Source organism: Miscanthus floridulus, chromosome 8, assembly GCF_019320115.1.
Source record: "Miscanthus floridulus cultivar M001 chromosome 8, ASM1932011v1, whole genome shotgun sequence".
In the NCBI taxonomy this organism is placed as follows: Eukaryota; Viridiplantae; Streptophyta; class Magnoliopsida; order Poales; family Poaceae; genus Miscanthus; species Miscanthus floridulus.
This window is the reverse complement of record NC_089587.1, coordinates 79,063,701-79,082,289: the sequence shown is the minus strand read 5'-3', so window position 1 is coordinate 79,082,289 and position 18,589 is coordinate 79,063,701. Positions and strand designations below refer to the sequence as shown.

Here is an 18,589-nt window from a genome sequence, read left to right as displayed (position 1 = left end):
AGGATTCACTGCTAGAACTGCTTTCCGCAAAAAGGAAACCCAGCAACCCATAAAGCTTATCATATCCTTTGGAGTTAGGAAATTATTCCCACTAGTCGGATAAGTCTTGTGAGTACATTGTGTACTCAGGGTTTATTTACCCCTGTTGTAGGTGCAGCTTGAGGAGTAGCTATTGTGTGAAGGATTCTTCTAGTGGGCACAGATGGATCATTGTATATTACCGATAGACGTTCATTTTAATTCCGCTATTTAAATTCTGCACTCTGAACTTGGTACTGTAATAATGTATTTCTAAGAACTCTAGTTGTATGAAATTGACTAAGTATTGTAAACTCGTTCTCATTATTGGATCCTAGAGGAAAAATGTGGATTATTTAAGTTCTCCCATGGGGTGTGCTCGATGGAATCCGACCAATGTAGCTAGCTTTCGGGGTGCTTAGTGTCTGGTGGAAGACGAGGGCCTCCGAAGGTGTCTTATTTCAGGCAGTTCTGCCACAGACCCCAAACATGAATTCCGGCCCATCACATGGTCCGTCAGCAACAAAGATGTTGTGTCCCGAGAGGAGCTCAAACTGCTAATCTAGGGCAGCCCCCATAAATCCATGTGATCACTGAGTGACACACGCCCGCCACATGGGTAGACATCAATGTAGTAGGTAGCCATAGCCATGGCGCAGGTGCCTGTCCTGACATCTGGCTTAGGCGTGCATAGTAGCACCTCGATGAGCATTGGGTCTCCCATTGTCGACTTGACAGGAGTGGGTGAGCAGTATGGTGAAGGGGCGAAGTCAACTTCCTAGGCCTCCCGCGCCTCGACACGCGACGCAAGCGTGGCGGGTTTTGCGCTGACAAGCCTAAGATAGGACATGACACTGCGCGGCGCCCATAGTGGACAAAGCACGTCGTCCACAATAATGGATTGCCTCAATTCCCATGACCAAAAAGCAGGCTCAAACCTGGTCATCCATGGCCACACGCGGCCACCGCCGTCGCCGAAGCCCAGGTGGTACCCATTGTAATTACTATCGCCGCTGTCATCATTGTCTTCGGCGCCCATCCACTCACCAGATGACGTCGATGGTGTGTGCCAATCCTAGAACTCAACAATCCATCGGCGGACCAAGTATCTTAGCATGGGGATCTCACCATGGATGATCTCATGTGGCCTGAGGTACATTAGCGACCCGCCGTCATGCTCCTCCTCTGGCTCGGGCACCGCCATTATCTTCTCATCAGGGATTAGGTCAGGGTGAGCACACCAAGCCACAACAAAGAGCTCCCGCTCGTCATTCGGATTAGACAGGGCATCAGGATCAGCAATGTCGACCTTGGTGCTAGAGGAGCCAAGAATGGCACACGCCGTCTCCGATGAGCATGCTTGTGACGGAATCCCCTTCATGCCCACAAGGACACGATAGCAGAATGCGCCCTCCGAGCCATTGATGAGGCAGTTCCACCTATGCCACCGTAGCATGAAGGGGCCCCTCATCACCGACGAAGCCCCAAGAACCCTCTTCAGGTCCTCACTACTGCTGAACCGCACAATGAAATCATTCAGGGTGGTACGGCGCACAGAAGCCCTGTCCTCCATGATGCCAAAGTACTCCCTACGATGAGCGAGCATCATCGTTGGAGAAACCGGTGCCCTGGTGCCCACGACCAGGGCGAGCAAGGCAAGCCATAATGCATCCTTCATCGCCTACAGCGCGGGTGTCCATGGCACCACGACGAGCTCTAGTAGCGGTGTCCTAGCATGCGTCCTTGGCGACACCAGCGGTTCCTCCACCGCCAGCGGTTCCTCCACCCATCGTAAAAGGGAGCGTGTGTAGCGACACGGGCGCTCCAGCGACACCGGGAGGCGATCATGACCCATGCTAGTGGCCTTGTCGACGACATTGTCATTGCTCACCATGTCGCCCTAGTGCAGCTATCCCAATGATGGCCTTGCCGTAGTCTCACCGTCGAGGGGCACAGTGTTCGGCTCCGGGGTCGATGGGTCACACATCAGCGGGATGGATGACTCCCGCCAAGTGGAGGCCGAGCGCGCAGAGATAGTGTCCCTAGGTGATGAATCATGACTAGGGGATGAGCGATGATGAGGGGCACCTCAGCACTAATGTAGGGTCGAGATGGCGACTAGAGGGGGGTGAATAGTCATTTCTAAAACTTAATCACGTTAGCTAACCAAAACAAGTGCGGAATTAAAACTATCGGTTTAGCGAAGACTACACACCTCTATCTATGTTCTCTAGCACCTTGCAAAGATCCTAATTAACCAACAAAGGTGCCGGGCTAGCTAGAGCTTACCTATCTAATTCTAGGAGCAAGGTCACATAAACCTATGCCACTAGTACTTCAAGCAATGAGGGAGCTCCTACACATGCTAGTAAGCAAAAGCACAAAGCCAACTAAGCTCACTAGCAATGCTCAATAATAAGGTAACCAATGCCAAATTAGAGAGCGCAAATACTTAGCTACATAAACTAAGCAATGTGACTAACAAGGTTACACAAACCAAATTAGGCACGCAAGGGAGGTACTTCTATGCTACACAAGCAAGAAGGTAACTAGTGAGCTACACAAGCTAACTAATTACAAGAGCAACTACGCAAGCATAATGTATATAAAAGTAATCACAATCTTGTGTAAGGGGATTGCAAACCAACGGGAAGAACAAGGTTGACACGGTGATTTTCACCTGAGGTTCATGTGCTTGCCAACACGCTACGTCCCTGTTGTGTCGATCGCTCACTTGGTGGTTCGGTGGCTAATTGGCATCACCCGCCAAGCCCACACGTCGGGCACCACAAGAACATACCCTGAAAGTGAGGGTAGCTCAATGACACGCTCAACTAGAGTTGCTCTTCGTGGCTCCCGCGGGGTGAGCACAATGCCCCTCACAAAGCTCTTCTCCGGAGCACCGCATAAGCTTCTTGTGGGCTTCTACAGAGACCACCACCAAGCCATCTAGGAGGTGGCAACCTCCAAGAGTAACAAGCACCACTGGCTTGCAACTCGATCACCTAGTGCCACTTGATGCAACCTCACTATGCAATCGCACTAGAATCGCTCTCTCACACAATCGGATGATCACTATCAAGTATATGTGAGATGGAGGGCTCCCAAGCACTCACAAGCATGGACACAAAGTCCCCTGAGGTGCTCAGTGCCAGCCATGGCCGAGACCCACTTCTATTTATGGCCCCACAGGCTAAACTAGCCGTTACCCCTTCACTAGCAAAACTCGGGATGACCGGACGCTCTGGTCAGATCGACCGAACGCACCCTACCAACGTCCGATCGCTCTACGCCATCCATGTGTTGCTCTATGTTCAACTAGAGCCACCCAATCTCAATGGTTAAGTTGTGATAAGACGCTGCATAGTGAATGACCAGACGCTGTTGCGCCTGAGTCCGGTCAATTCCAGAGAGCTCCCCGAGCCTCTATTTTGCGACTGGACGCGTCCGGTCCACCATGACTGGACGCAGCATCAGCATCTAGTCCTTCTCCAACTTCTCTATGTCGCCTACATCACCGTACGTTAGCCTGACCAGACGCACCTTGATAGCGTCCGATCACTTTCAGCGCCAGTGTCCGATCACTTTCAACGCCAGCGTCCGGTCGAAGACCGATGCCTACGCGCTCTCTGCTGCCACTGTCCGGACGTAGGACCCCAGTGTCCGGTCACCATGTGACCAGTGTCTAGTCCACTTTGTGAGACTCTGTCTTTTATGTATAGGGCATCGGTGGCACCATAAGACTGCCCGTCGGTGGAGTTTCGAACCCTTGCCTTTGTTCCTTCACCGAGTTGATCCACATCAACTCCAACTTCTCCTTTGAAAATGTGCCAACACCACCAAGTGTACACCACCATGTAAATGTGTGTTAGCTTTTCACAAACATTTTCCAAAGGATTAGCCACTCAACTTGCCACGCCACTCAATCCTAGCAACGATGCAAAGTTAGATCACTTGAGTGGCACTAGATGATCGATATACAAACAAGTTTGCCCCTCTTGATAGTACGGCCATCTATCATAACCCCGGTCATAAACTTCTCTACACACCTATGATAGGTGAAATGAAATGCCCTAGGTTATACCATTGCCTTGATTCCATCTCCTCCAATGTCGATGCAACACATGCACCAACACGATCAACAATGATATGATCCACTTCATATCATCACGTGATCATATTGGTTCATCGATCTTGACTTCACTTGCTTTTCACCGTTGCCTTCGTCCATCGACGCCAAGTCTTGCTCAAGTTTCACCGTCACGCGATCCATCGCTCCAAAGCCTTCAACTTGCCCTTCACGCTTGCAACCGGTCCATCAAGCCAAGTCATGTCTTGATCTTCTCCACTTTGATCACATGACTCAATGTCCTGTCTCATTTTCAATGAGCTCCTTCATCATCACATGTGTGAGCTTTGCAACATCTCCAAGCCATTTTCACCTTCATGGCATATGTTGCTCACACACATGTATCTATGGGCTAATCACCTGTGTATCTCACATAAACACAATTAGTCCACCTAGGTTGTCACTCAATTACTAAAATCACACAAGGACCTTTCAATCTCTCCCTTTTTGGTAATTGATGATAACTCTACAAAGATATAGAAATTAAGCTCTTTTGGATTCATGTTGCTTGCCCAAGCAATTTTACCATGTGAAAATGATTTTGGACAAGTAACACAAACCTAAAATGGTAGTATTAGCTCCCCCTACATATGTGCTAGAGTGTTTGGTTTGAAGCTCGCACATATGCATAGATTGGAATTGTGGGAGAGTAATTACTACCAAATGATGCTAAGGTGTATAGAGTAAACCTTTGAAGCATGATACCAATCGGAGTTGCACCTTTAAGTTCATCCTTAGCACCATGGTTAGCTAGATATCACTTGGAAATAAAATCACTAGATACCTCGTGAGATCAACATTAAACCCACGGTACTAGCATTACTTGAAAAGCATACCAAGTGTCTAGCTATCATCCTATGCATGCTAGTTTTTATTTCATCAATCAAATTCTACAACTAGCATACCTCACACAAGCATGCATATTGAAATTTAAGAACTTATGCAATGCAAGCAAGCACATGAATATGCACATATCAAATGCAATCAATCAAAGTTCATGAGCTTGCTCCCCCTACTTGTGTGCTTCTCTTGTCCAAGAATTTTGATCCATCTCTTTTCTTCAATGTTGCTCCCTCTTTGTCCATGTTCATGTCCAACCTCTACTTGTTTGTTTCAATCTCCCAAAGCTTTCTATCTTATCTCTCCCCCTTGTACAATCATAATCTCAAAGCTTTCATATCTTTGTACAATCTTTTCCCCTTTGTCATCAATTTCCATAAAAGGTGTGCTTCTCATTGATGCAAAAGTATGCATTTGTGGTAGATGGTTAAGACTTGAATCTTGCATTTTTTATGGACATCACTTGATTGTTGGAATGACACCACTTGTAGATACCACTTGTAACTTGTACCACTTGTATCTTGTGTAGGGCTTCTTGAGATACCACACATAGGATCTTTGATCTTGATATCAATTTGTGTGACACCTCCCCCTATGTGATAGCATGGGGTCATCCATTTGATATACTTGAGCTCTTGTAGGTGAGGGATGCATTCTTCATTTGATGATCACTTAAAGTTGATGATCACTTGTGCAACCATCGTCTTGCATGATTGATACCATGTGTAGATGTGATACCACTTGAAAGAATCTTCTAGTATGGAACCACTTGTTGGATTTATCAATAAAACCTATTTCTTGAACATTTGCTATCTTTATGAGTACCACTTATAGGATATCACTTGTGAGTTGATCTAGACATCACCTGTAGATTCTTGATGAAATACTTGAGTCGAGATACCACTTGTAACAAACTAGATATCCATTTGCATTATTGTCTTGTGCTTGTACTCTTATCATTATCATGAGCTTCTATGGTTGACTTCAACTAAATTGATTTGCTTAAGCTTCCAAGTCCGGTTTGAACCAATGACAAGCTTCTTCACACCTCTTGCAAGGGTTATCTTACCAATGTTGTACTTATCACTTATTAGCAATCCAAATTAAGTCAAGTAATTGGGTTTACTAGCTTATGAATAAATTCATATACTAACCACTAGATCAACTAATTATTCAAGCAATAGTGGTAGGCTATAAACATTTCATTTGTTATGCATGATCCTATGAAGCATGTACTATATGCACTAACCGCATACTAGTAAGGGATGAAATGATCATGCATATTACAATGATACATTTGCTATGTTGGAGTAGGGGATAGCCACATAGATTCAATTCATTACTCTAATAGCAATGTGAAGTCCAATTATAAGCTTGGTGAAGATCAATAGATACCATTTTGAATTCCATTCTTCACCCACATGAAATGAATACCACTTATGATCAAGTGCACTTTCTTGTTGTGGTTGGCTTGCTTCATCTTTTGATCAATGCTTGCTTGAGAGCATCAAAGTGAGAATATCACTTGAAAAATCATGATTGACTCTCTTTTGGGTGTTGCTTGCTTTTCTTGATCAAACATTTTGATTGCTTCAACTAAGCATCTCAAATGTCCCTCGGATCACCACTTCCATGTTAGCCTTCCAAGTACCATACTTGGTTTACCTATACATAGGCGGTAAGCCCCTACACTAGGGAGAAGTGACCTCTCTCTAAGAACCATTCTTGACACTCACTTGAAATATCTTGATTGATTGATCCAAGTGAAGGACTTGACTTGATGAGTAACATTGATTCCTTCTTTAAGTTCTTTTCTTTCTACTTGTTTAAGTCCTTTTCTTTCTACCAAATGATCTTCAATAACATCTAGAACTTAAACTTTATCTTCATCTTGACTTTGATCATGATCTTCCAATTTGAGTACCAAATGTGTGCAAAGTACACTCCACAATCAAATGTCCTTGTACTCTTTGCTTGTCATGCTTTTAGATCATCTTAAAACCAAACTTAGGTGCCTCAATTACTTATAAATATGTTTTCAACTTGAGGACCTTTCAATCAAAGTGACTCGAAATAAATCCAATAATTGTCACTTTCCTAACAGATTCTGTACTCTTCAAAGAACAATGCATATCTCCTAAAGTACAGATCCAAATACCACAAAATTTGGTAGAGTTGTGATTCAATAAGGTATTTAGCAGCTGTAAAAATTTGAACTTCATTTGACTTCTAGATTGCAACCAGATTTCAATTCTTCCACCACTGCTACATGGTGAAAACTGCTGTACTATAGCTGACAAGATCCACTCCAAAACTGAAGCATTTCTTATTCAATTCTCATGAAAATTATACAGCATCTTACACCATAAGTCTAGAGCATGTACACCAATTTTATGCCAACCCAATAAGTTTTGATTACTCAAACATGGCTAAGATCACAGCTAGCTCAATTTTTCAATATAGGATAGATTTCAATCACTTGAGCTATATCATCAAATGTGAATCAAACTTGAAGCCAACTTGTTTGAATACTTTCATAAGACATAAATCCATTCAATCCACTTACTAAATGTTATCTTATGAACTTATCCAACACAAATCAATCCAAACTTGATTACTAATCAATTATCCATTCAATCAACTTATAGCAAGCAACTTTGCATATTTGTCCAATTCAATAAACTCATATGCACCCAAATGAAATGATCAACAAGAGATATACCTTGGTTAGCTCATGATCATCCAACTTGCAAGCTTCAACTCAATTATTTGCAAACCATCAAATATATCCAATAAATCACCAGCAACTTGAATTATAGCACTTGTATGATGTAGCATATTTGGACTTTACTCAATTATCATGGCATTAGGTTTGGATGTGCACTAAACTTCATATCTTGACTCAACATATGATGATCAAAATAAAATCAATTGAATCAAGTCTCCAATACCGATGGTACCTAGGAGACATGAATGTGCCATGTGTCCTCTTTTTCGGCATGAGTAGCACTTTCTCTTTGCTTGAGCCTTTTCTTCCTTGCTCATGTTATGCTTCTCATTGCCTTGCTTTTCCTTGTTTGCTTGAGCCTTCTTCTCAAGCTTGTTTGTACAACCCGAAGCTAGGTGGCCCAATGTGTCACAACTATAGCATCTCATGTGAGCAATCTTCTCCATTTTCTCTTCTTTGTTCTTGCTCACTTGCTTTTCATCTTGATTCATCCTTGGACGCATTGCTCTTTCTCTTGCTTTTTCACCCCTTCTAGTTTTCTTCTTCTTTTTGATCAAATCACCACCATCTTCATGGTTGATCTTGATTTGCTCTTAGGGTGTCTTCTCTTGCTCAACTTGTGGCTTTGGTTGAGGCTCTTCTAGTTGCTTCACCAATTGCTTGGTTGGGCACATAGAGGTGAGATGACCCCATGTGCGGCACTTGAAACACTTAACATGCCTTAGCCTCTCTTCTTCTTTCTTCAACTTGAGCTTTTCTTCATTGGGGCAACCATTTGCAAGATGTCCCACTTCATGGTACTTGAAGCACATGAAATGAGAGAGCTTCTCTTGTTCTTGCTTCTTCATCTCTCTTTCATATCTTCTTTTGCCCCATCTTTTGCCCTTGATCTTGCTCTTGTTGAAGCCAATGCCACTTATGTCATTGCAGCTTTCTTGATGATTGACTTTGCTAGTCTTGAAGCCGACGCCACTCTTGTCACCAAAGTTTCTTTGAGTCTTCAATATATGCTCAAAGGTGACTTGAGAGTTGTGGCACCTCTCTAACTTGTTGCTCAATTTCTTCACTTGTTCATTGAGCTCATTGTTCTCCTTCAAAATGTTAGTCTCACAAGACATAGAAGTAGAACAAGCAACTAATTGTGAAGAACATGGCATTTCTAATAAATCATCACTAGAGGTGGATACATGCTTCTTGCCTATATTACAAGGGTTAGCAACAATATGTGATTGAACAATTGACCTATGTGATGAGCTCTCACCAGTTTTAGTTTTTCCATTGGAAAGCTCCTTAGTGAGAAAAGCATGGTCTACTACTAGGTTATCATGAGCAACACTAAGTTCCTCATGAGCCAATTTTAGCTCCTCATGTGAACAAGTAGTAACATAAAGTAGATGCTTTTGTTGTTCACATGTGTTCTTTAGAAAAGAGTTTTCATTTTTCAATTTCTCGATTTTAGCTTTCTTGTTTTATAAAGACATGGTCATGCTAGCAAGTCTACTCACAAGCTCATCATATGAATCAACTTGATCAACCACACTACCATTTGATACCTTAGAGTCACCTTGTATCATGAAGCAATGTGGTGATGGGCTTGTAGTGGCATCACAATCATCATCAAAGCATGAGCCATCATCATCACCATCAAGTGTGCATAAAGTAGTATCATCATGTGCATCACTTGAGGCATCATCATCAATCTTGTCAAGTGATCTTGTGGTAGAAAGGTCATCATCATCACTTGACCATGGGGTGAAGCAATCTTCCACAATCACCAAATTGTGGTCATGCTCGACATACTCATGTGCCTCCTTCTTGGTCTCATCATCATCATTGGAGACACTCCCATATATTAAGTTGAGGTACAACCAAATATTATGGGCGGTCTTCATGTACATAATCTCCCCCAAATACTTTATCTTTCATGGATTGATAGAAAATGTTAGTAGCTTGGTAATCGAGATGTAGGCATTTCTTTTGCGCTTTAGTTGCATTCTTTTCATCCAACGCATAAGAAAAGCCCACATCTATGATCCACCACATTTGGGGGAAATGAACTTAAAATTGCAAGTCATCCAATTTTTCCACCGTGCAAAGTGTGTGCCATCAAAAGTGTATGGACACTCAACATCTAGCCCATAAGTCACCATCCTCTCGGGTCGGTGAAGAACACAAATGAGAGACCTAGCTCCGATACCACTTGTAGGGTCGAGATGGCGACTAGAGGGAGGGTGAATAGTTATTTCTAAAACTTAATCGCATCAGCTAACCGAAACAAGTGCGGAATTAAAACTATCGGTCTAGTCAAGTCTACACCCCTCTATCTATGTTCTCTAGCACCTTACAAAGATCCTAATTAACCAACAAAGGTGTCGGGCTAGCTAGAGCTCACCTAACTAATTCTAGGAGCAAGGTCACATAAACCTATGTCACTAGTAATTTAAGCAATGAGGGTGCTCCTACACATGCTAGTAAGCAAAAGCACAAAGGCAACTAAGCTCACTAGCAATGCTCAATAACAAGGCAACCAATGCTAAATTAGAGAGCGCAAATACTTAGCTACACAAACTAAGCAATGTGACTAAACTAGTGAGCTACATAAGCTAACTAATTACAAGAGCAACTACATAAGAACAATGTATATAAAAGTAATCACAAGCTTGTGTAAGGGGATTGCAAACCAATGGGAAGAATAAGGTTGATACAGTGATTTTCTCCCAAGGATCATGTGCTTACCAACACGCTATGTCCCCGTTGTGTCGACCACTCACTTGGTGGTTTGGCGGCTAATTAGCATCACCCGCCAAGCCCACACGTCGGGCACCGCAAGAACCTACCCTGAAAGTGAGGGTAGCTCAATGACACGCTCAACTAGAGTTGCTCTTCACGGCTCCCATGGGGCGAGCACAATGCCCCTCACAAAGCTCTTCTCCAGAGCACCGCACAAGCTTCTTGCGGGCTTCGATAGAGACCACCACCAAGCCATCTAGGAGGTGGCAACCTCTAAGAGTAACAAGCACCACCTACTTGCAACTCGATCACCTAGTGCCACTCGGTGCAACCTCACTATGCAATCGCACTAGAATCGCTCTCTCACACAATCGGATGATCACTATCAAGTATATGTGAGATGGAGGGCTCCCAAGCACTCACAAGCATGGGCACAAAGTCCCCTGAGTTGCTCAGCGCCAGCCATGGCTAAGACCCTTTTCTATTTATAGCCCCACGGGCTAAACTAGCCGTTACCCCTTCACTGGACAAAACTCGGGACGACCAGACGCTCTGGTCAGATCGACCGGACACACCCTGCCAGCATTCGATCACTCTACGCCATCCACATGTTGCTCTGCATTCAACCAGAGCCACCTGATCACAACGGTTAAGTTGTGACCAGACGCTACACAGTGAATGACCGGACGCTGCTGCGCCTGAATTTGGTCGTTTCTAGAGAGCTCCCCGAGCCTTTGTTTTGCGACTGGACGCGTCCGGTCCACCATGACCGGATGCAACATCAGCGTCTGATCCTTCTCCAACTTTTCTACATCGCCTACGTCACCGTACGTCAGCCTTATCGGACGCACCTTGCTAGCGTCTGATCACTTTTAGTGCCAGTATCCGATCAAAGACCGATGCCTACGCGCTCTCTGCTACCACTGACCGAATGCGGGACCCTAGTGTCCGGTCACCATGTGACTAGCGTCCAGTCCACTCTGTGAGACCCTGTCTTTTATGTATAGGGCACCGGTGGAGTTTTGAACCCTTGCCTTCATTCCTTCACTGAGTTGATCCACATCAACTCCAACTTCTTCTCCTTTGAAAATGTGCCAACACCACCAAGTGTACACCACCATGTGAATGTGTGTTAGCTTTTCACAAATATTTTCCAAAGGATTAGCCACTCAACTTGCCATGCCACTCAATCCTAGCGAAGATGCAAAGTTAGATCACTCGAGTGGCACTAGATGACCGATATGCAAACAAGTTTGCCCCTTTTGATAGTATGGCCATCTATCCTAAACCCAGTCATAAACTTCTCTACACACCTATGATCGGTGAAATGAAATGCCCTAGGTTATACCTTTGCCTTGCGCATTCCATTCCATCTCCTCCAATGTCGATGCAACACATGCACCAACACGATCAACAATGATATGATCCACTTCATATCATCATGTGATCATATTGGTTCATCGATCTTGACTTCACTTGCTTTTCACCGTTGCCTTCGTCCATCGGCGTCGAGTCTTGCTTAAGTTTCACCACCACGTGGTCCATTGCTCCAAAGCCTCCAACTTGCCCTTCATGCTTGCAACCGGTCCATCAAGCCAAGTTATGTCTTGATCTTCTCCACCTTGATCACATGACTCAATGTCTTGTCTCGTTTGCAATGAGCTCCTTCATCATCAAATGTGTGAGCTTTGCAACGTCTCCAAGTTGCTCACACACATGTACCTATGGACTAATCACCTGCGTATCTCACATAAACACAATTAGTCCACCTAGGTTGTCACTGAATTATCAAAACCACACAAGGACCTTTCAACTGACCCAAGGCCCACACCGGTGAACGTCCATGTTTGCCCACAGCGCACCCACAAACCGGCGGTAGGGGGCAATCCTGCGCCTAGTGCCCGACCTGCTCACAGTTGAAGCACTTGGAGGGAAAGGTGTAGGCTGCCCTGACATGATCAGTGGTGAGGCAGTTGAAGCATTTACCTTCCAGGAAGGAAGGCACCGGATGTCGAGGAACAGTGACACACCGCCAGTGCCGCCTACTCTGGACCTACCTGAACCCGTCAGTGTCTAGCTTGACCGACATGCGCGGTAGATGCACGACGATAGAGGCGAGCCTCATCGATGGGGGCAGCTCCCGCGCATCCACGTGCCTGGCGTCGCCCATGAAGCTCCCACGTCGAGCAGGGCGACGATAATGCCACCTTGAACGAAGAACAACCTTCCCACGGCCGGAGGAGGGCGCATCAACGGAGTCCCCGAACGATGCCTCTGAGTCGGTGAAGTGTACCCTCCCCTCATACCCTCCTAGAGAAGCGACGAAAGGCTCTGTGTCGAGGTCCAGGGAGCTCGCACAGAGGATGAGGCTGGCATGTGCAGCCACGGCCAGTGGGGGGAGGCGCTGGAAGGTAGATCTACCCGTGCTATGGGCGGCCTCCTCCTGCTCGACCTCATCCGCCCAAGAACGATGGGAGCAAGAGCCACGCTCCATGGCTAGGGTGGTCGACATGGTCAGAGGAACCAACGGTGATGGCTAGGGTGGACGGCGTCGTTAGAGGGACCGATGGCGGTGGCTGTGGTGGACGCCGGGGCCGAAGTGGCCACCGGCGGTAGGGGGGAGGGCTCAGCTCACCAACAACTCTCGGCCCAGCCACGCAGCAGGCCTTTGTTATATGGTAAAATAGTACTCTCTTCGTTCTAAATTATAAGATGTTTTGGCTTTTCTAGATACGTAGTTTTTATTATGCACTTAGATATACAATATTTCTAAATACATAGTAAGAGCAATGTATCTAGAAAAAAAATAAAACATCTTATAATTTGGAACAGAGGAAATAGTTAAAATCTCCCGCCGACCGAATTTCTACTATTCCATCCATTCATAAATGGTTGTAACTATGAGATTTGTGTCCGTTAAACTAGTTTAACTTTAACCATGTTTACAATAGATGATATTAACATTTATATCTCCAACTAGGTTATTTACTGTGAAAATATATTTCATAATAAATTTAATGATACTTATCTTGAATAATAAATATTAGTACTTTTATATAGCTTTGATCAAACTTTAAATCATTTGACTCAAAAAGTGAGAATTGCATTTTTTATGGGTAAAGGGAGTACAATGCTTAACATTTTCACATCATTTTGAGACGAAGGTGGAGTACTTAGAGCAAGTATAGTGAGGGACCATAAGTGGGCGTTGTATGCTGAGGTGGAGCAGATAGAGGACGAGAGAGGAGAAGCAGGCTATAAGCTTACAGTCGATTTAGACATAAGAACTAAAAAACTTTGTGAGAGAGACAAGTGGACCACATATTAATAATAAAGAGCTAACTATTATATGTGTGGGCTGAGAGATGGGCTACAAAGATAAGTTTATGTTGATTTGTCGTAAGAGAAAAACACTGTTCATTCGCTGAAATTTGGCTTATGCTGATTTATCGTGAGAAAAACACTGTTCGTTCACTGAAAAGTGCTGCTGAAGTAGTTCAAGCGAACATGGCAGCCTTGCTCTTAGCTAGCAGGCCGCGCCGGTGGTCCAGCCAACAGAGATCCTAATATGCCGCCGTGCTAGGGACAAGCCTACTACCACTTCAGTTGCAACTATTCCCTCCATCCCAAAATAAGTGTCGTTATGATTTTCGTGCCGATCAAACTTTCATAAGTTTGAGTAGTTTTAAAGGAAATATTAGGAATATTTATATATCCAAATAAGTTTATTATAAAAAAATAGATTCAATAATCTATCTAATGATACTAATTATGTACTATAAATATTAATATTTTTTTGTATATATTTGATCAAAATTAAAAATGTTTGACTCCTTGGGAAGCGAGAACAACACTTATTTCAACGGATGAAGTGCTATTTTAGACATTAATGTTGTGCATTTGTTACCAAATATTTGTGAAACATAATAAAAATGTGATTTGTTTTTTTAAACTATAAGCAGGGATGAGAGAATCCTTACCTGAATCATATTGGAAACCCTTTTATCCAGTTAATTTTGGAAAACCAGACTAAAAACCACATGATATTTTTAAATATCCAAACTAATTGATGCATGCATCAAAAGCACATGTAATCGGAGTTATGAACTACTGATTTAAATTAATAACTCCAGAACATCATTTATTTGTGCCTAGTACTTTAAAATGATATGAATATTTGAGTCCTTTAATCTTGGCCTAGATTTGGGTGCAAAAGAATATATATATATAATATATATATATATATATATATATTATATATTATGGTGCATTTTATATACTCCCGGGGAGTAGGTTACTCCCATAATCAATTAAATCACGTTGTGTATATGTACATACCCACTTATCAGTTTTGAGTATGTGAAAAAAAATTCAAAAGAGCACATATTTTTAATATATTTTATAATACTACGATAGTAGCATATAAAATAAGTATAACCATATACTCTAAGTATACATACATATTTGTCATACATAGTACCCTAGATGGTCTAGTATAATGATATACTCCATCTACATATACTTCGTCGGGCCATATACGTCCTAAATCTAGAGATATACACATGGAAGTAACTACTCCCTAATAGTAGAAAATAATTTATATTTATATATATATATATATATATATATATATATATATATATATATATATATATATATATATGATAGACTGCAAAAGGAACATAAGCACCTTGAAGAGCAATATTTAGCTACCAATAATAAATTAGAATTAGCTTTACACATTTTAGAAGAGAGTAAAGTTTCTCTAGGAAAAATTAGCCACAATAGTGATTATATTAAAAAAGATATAACTTATCTATATAAGAAGACTGATAATATTGTTGGGCATAACAAAGAAATTATGTTGTCATCAGTAGGAATAGTTGAGTCCACTAGATCTTTAAATTCAGAAAGATGGAAGTATCTGAGAGCCTCTCTAGAAGAGACAAGTCACTACATTTAGTTAATAAAGACATAAGACCTCTAGGTTTTTAAAGATAAACTAAAAAGAGATATGATGATATTGAAACCTTAGAAGAAATGATAGACGTAGAAAGGGATCTTAAAAGATATCAGAAAGATACTTTAAGAAAATAAGGCCTCAACAAATATATCAAATGGGTTGGTTTGAAAATAAAAATGGATTATATAGAATATCTAGAGAAGTAGAATTAAGTGTATTGACAGAACCAGTTCTGCTAAGAATTGTTAGTAAACAATTTGAGAATGCTTTAAAATATTCAGGGTATAAATATATACATCAAGGAATGTATATCATTGGAATTAAAGGTATGACAAGGAAAAAATTAGGAACAAAGGTTTTAATAACTCTATTGGACAAAAAGATGGGATTCAATAAATAAAGCAGCATTAGGATTTCTAGAAGGTGATATGAATGAAAATATGTTAATAACATATATAGCTCCAGACTTAATAATGCCAGTAAAAGAATTTATAGATAAGATGGCATTTGGATTTCAGACTAAAGGATATGAAGAATTTAAAGGAACGAATCTATTAGTAAGCATAGAATTTATAGGAAGGTTAACCAATAGAAGTGGAACCAGATATAAGGTAAATGTGAACAATATTGTAGAAAGTATGCAATCTAAAGGAATAAAATTTATGAGTCCTCTGAAAATAAAGTTCTGAAGAAAGAGCAGGAGAAGAATGGAATATAAGCTTGTTAATAGAGCCAAAAATTTTAAAACAACCTAAAGATTACATAAGCTATGAAAATAATAGAGGGTTGACTAGTATTAGGTTTGTAGATTATAAAGAACAACGTTTAGATGATTTAGAAGCATCCAGTTCAGAGGCAAAATTAGAAGAAAATAGAAGGCATAGCATATGTGAATTTATGGAAAAATTAGATATAGATAATGAAATAAAACAATATGAGCAAAAGTTAAGCAAAATTCATGACGAATACAAAACCTCTATGCTATGTCAATGGACTGCTATAAGAGAAAAAGAACTCTACTTTAGACGAGAGTTATATAGACTGAATAACATTAAGAAAGATAGAGAGTTAAATGCTAAGAAATTCAGCAATCTAATAAAGAAAAATGAATTTGTGTCAAGACAAATAGATAATAGGGTAAGAGAAGCCCAAAAAGAATTAGAACATAGCAAGGATAAGATAAAAGGCATAGAAGATAATGATATAAGCGAAGAAGAGCAATGGGAAATTAATAACAAGTTGTTACTAGAAAGCTATGAAGAAGAGGATGAAGACACAATTGAGATATGCAATAACTCGGTAACTCTCATAAACCCCTTAGAAAATAAAGAGTTGCATAAAAATAATGCTATAGAAGCAATGGAAATAGATCCAAGTACATAAAAAAGAAGGCGAGGTCCTGAAATAAAGATAGAAGGAGAAAGTGAGAGACCAACTAGAAAATCAGGAACTTGGCCACCAGAAAAAGAAGAACCTGCATATAGATATATACCTGGACAATATAAGCATATGGGTTCAAAAAGAAGAGAATTTAAAAAGAAGGTATAATTTCAGAATTATAGAAGCGATGGTGCTATATTAAATTTAGCAGCACATGATCCTATAAATTGGTCAAATATAATTAGCATATGAAAAGGATTGATAGTCCAAAAGTATATACAAAATCAGCATAATATTGGAAATAGAGTTGAAGATATGATTATATATTTAGAAACATTTTTAGGTGAATCGGTCAAAGTTTTATGGGAACAATGGGTAGAAGCTTTCCCTAACCATTATGCCCAATTAAAAATGGCTGGTAGTAACCCATATAATTTTGTAAATATCATATCAAGCATTGTGATAGGTGAAGATCCTGAATTAGGATTTACTGTTTTACAGAATGAAAGATTAAAAGAAATAGAAAATTTGTCACTAACAAGCTGGAAAGGAATAAAATAATTTTCTCAACACTATTTGTATAATGCTACGACTGCTAAGCAAGGCTATAATCAAGGTATAGTTGAAAGATATTTTAATAAATTACCAGATCCCTTAGGTTCTATGATATTTGAAGAATATAAAAAAGAAACTATTGGTAAAGAATATAATATTTATCAGGCTATAACATTCGTTTTCAAACAGTTAAGAAAAATATGCACGAACATACAAGCCCAAAGATCAATGAAGCAATCATATTATAATTTTTGCAATAAAATAGTCCAAATACCATGGACATATGGAGAAGAAAGATCTAGAAACAAGAAATATCCTAAGAATTATAAGAAAGGAAATGTAAGGACAAAGAGACGTTATTTTCTTAGAAAATCAGGACAATAGAGCTTCATTCCTCCATAAAAGGAATGTAAGAAGATATAATCCTAGAAAAAAAATTATGATAGTACATGTAGATGCTTTATTTGCAACTCGCCAGATCATTTAAGCAAAACATGTCCTAACAAAGACAAGAAAAGGTATTCCAATAAGCAAGAAGAACAAGAAAATGTTCAAATAATAGATAGTGTGAATAAAATATTTTAGTCTGTGATGATGATATAATGGATGATGAATCGATATACTCAATTATAGAGACAGATGAAATAGAATATGACGAAGAAAAAGAATCAACTGATGAAGAGTTAGACTTAATTGATGAGTTAGCAGGATTAAAGATAGAAATAATGGATCAAATAAACTGCGAACACAAGTGGGATCATAAAAAAGTGATTCCAATATAAAATGTGTTTTTTGCATATATTATCAAGATCCAGCAAAAAGAGCAACATGTAGACTATGTTTAAGACAAGCTTGTATGTCATGTCTAAAACAGCAAAGCGATATGAAAAATGACTCAGAAGCTGAAATACTAATGAGGAAAATAAAGTGCAATCAGAAAAAGAAGTAATTCTAGAGAAAAAAGAAACAAATATTTAAACAATATTCCACAAGAGTTTCTCATTCCTAGATTAAATTTTAAGACTGAACAAACTTTGTCATACTTTACTCGTGATGTTATAGATATAATTTGAAAGAAATATGCTGAAAGGCATTACAAAACCTTTCATGATATACAAAACTACTTTATGAAATTATACCAAGGTAAAGAAAGGCATCTAGGAATAATTGCGAATGCAAATATTTTCCCTTTACTTCATCTCGATGATAAATTAATTATTAAGCCTCATCAAAAATTCTTAATATT

At 40.6% G+C, this 18,589-nt stretch overlaps 1 pseudogene; it reads right to left on the bottom strand.

Moving 5' to 3' along the window:
• Positions 1 to 1,093: 1,093 nt before the first annotated feature.
• LOC136469453 (uncharacterized) lies at positions 1,094 to 1,912 on the bottom strand (annotated as a pseudogene).
• Between the last annotated feature and the right edge of the window lie 16,677 nt (positions 1,913 to 18,589).